Here is a 2,342-nt window from a genome sequence, read left to right as displayed (position 1 = left end):
GATTGGTGTCGGACATATGGACTAATATTGGACTATGAACTTGATCTGGACTGGGCTGGGATGTTTTCTCATTATCCAATTGCTTTTTGATATAAGGCTCTTTCTTATCCAAATGAGTATCTATGAATTTGCTTCTCTAGTCAACCCAGACTAACACTGAATCAAAAGTTGGTTCTTTGAAAGGATTCACAAAATCAAAAATTACTGGCAAATCTAACAAAAGAAAAGAAGATGCAAGCAATATGAATTATAAGTGCAATGGATGAAATCACAACAGAAACAGCTGAAATTTAAAAAGGATAATAACAGAAAACTGTGGAGAACTATACTCCAATCGATTTGAAAACACAGAGGAAACACATTTCTGGGAACACATTACATACCTAAACAGACACAGACAGAAGTAGGAAACCTGAACAGATCCATAACAAAAGAAGAAAATGATCAGGTCGCTAAAAAGCTGCCGGAAAAAAAAAAATCAAGACTCAGACAGATTCCCTGGTGAATTCTATCAAACTTTCAGAGAAGAACTGACACCGATTCTACTCAAACTTTTCTAATAAAAACTCACCAATTCATTTCATGAAGCAAGAATAATCCTGATGTCAAAACCAAGCAGACAGAACCTCTGAAAAAGAAAATTACAGACCAACATCTCTCACTAGCATAGATGTACAAGTTCTCAACAAAATCCCAGTCAGTACAATCCAGCAATATACTTAACATAAAACAAAACAAAGTGACCAAGTAGGATTCGTACCATCCAGGAAATCGAGGATATTTCAGTATTACAAAGGCAGTTAATATAATCCACAACATAAATAAAACAAAGGAGAATCATATGATAATATAGATAAAACAGAAAAGGCATTTGAAAAAACCCAACACCCATTCCTGATAAAAACATTCAACCAAATAGGAACAGAAGGGAAATTCTTTATCATAATGAAGCTGGTGCATCAAAAGATTTCACTGACAGAGGAAGAAGAGAAGCTGCAGACTGGTGTGTGTGTGTGTGTGTGTGTGTGAGTGTGTGTGTGAGTGTGTGAGTGTGTGTGAGTGTGTGTGAGTGTGTGTGGTGTGTGTGTGAGTGTGTGTGGTGTGTGTGTGTGAGTGTGTGTGTGTGGTGTGTGTGTGAGTGTTAGTGTGGTGTATGTGTGAGTGTTAGTGTGTGTGGTGTGTGTGTGTGAGTGTGTGTGTGGTGTGTGTGTGAGTGTTAGTGTGTGGTGTGTGTGTGAGTGTGTGTGGTGTGTGTGTGAGTGTGTGTGTGAGTGGGAGTGTGTGTGGTGTGTGTGTGTGTTTGAGTGTGTGTGTGAGTGTTAGTGTGGTGTGTGTGTGAGTGTTAGTGTGTGTGGTGTGTGTGTGTGAGTGTGTGTGTGGTGTGTGTGTGAGTGTTAGTGTGTGGTGTGTGTGTGAGTGTGTGTGTGAGTGTTAGTGTGTGTGGTGTGTGTGTGAGTGTGTGTGTGAGTGTTAGTGTGTGTGGTGTGTGTGTGTGTGTGGGAGTGTGTGTGTGTGGTGTGTGTGAGTGTGTGTGGGAGTGGGAGTGTGTGTGGTGTGTGTGTGTGAGTGTTAGTGTGTGAGTGGGAGTGTGTGTGTGTGTAAGTTTGAGTAGTGGTTTATGGACAAGGGACTAATCTCTAAAATTTATTTTTAAAGCTTCAACATCTCCTTCCGCCGTGGTACCCACCGAAGAGTCGCCGCCATGGCTGTGCGCTACCCTATGGCCGTGGGCCTCGACAAGGGCCACAAGGTGACCAAGAACGTGAGCAAGCCGAGGCACAACCACCGCCGCGGGCGCCTCACCAAGCACACCAAGTTCGTGCGGGACATGATCCGGGAGGTGTGCGGCTTCGCACCCTATGAGCGGAGGGCCATGGAGCTGCTCAAGGTCTCCAAGGACAAGCGGGCACTGAAGTTCATCAAGAAGCCGGTGGGCACACATATCCAGGCCAAGAGGAAGAGAGAGGAGCTGAGCAACGTGCTGGCCGCCATGAGGAAGGCCGCTGCCAAGAAGGACTGAGTGCCGTGCCCCCCTCCCCCACCCCCAAAATAAAGTCTTTCCAGGAAAAAAAAAAGCTTCAACATCTCAACAATAAAATAATAATAATAATTCAATTAAAATTGGCAGAGAACATGAGCACATGGCAAAAATATTACAAAACATAAAAAGGATTCCTCTTTGATGCAACAGTTATCTCAGAGAGAGACAGAGAGAGAGAGACACACGCTTCCAGCAACTTGTGGGCTCTTTGGGAGCAGTATTGTGTTGGTAGTAATGCACACAGCACTGTGCTCACCAGATAGAATGAAATGCCCCTTGATCTCATCCCCTGTCGTTTCCC

The 2,342-nt window shown here is 43.9% G+C and overlaps 1 pseudogene; it reads left to right on the top strand.

Moving 5' to 3' along the window:
* Positions 1-1,693: 1,693 nt before the first annotated feature.
* On the top strand, positions 1,694-2,034 carry LOC142426306 (large ribosomal subunit protein eL36 pseudogene; annotated as a pseudogene).
* The last annotated feature ends 308 nt before the right edge of the window (positions 2,035-2,342 follow it).

The sequence above is a fragment of the Tenrec ecaudatus genome, chromosome 14, assembly GCF_050624435.1.
Source record: "Tenrec ecaudatus isolate mTenEca1 chromosome 14, mTenEca1.hap1, whole genome shotgun sequence".
Lineage (NCBI taxonomy): Eukaryota > Metazoa > Chordata > Mammalia > Afrosoricida > Tenrecidae > Tenrec > Tenrec ecaudatus.
The sequence above is the reverse complement of the archived record's forward strand: the minus strand, read 5'-3'. Positions and strand labels throughout refer to the sequence as shown.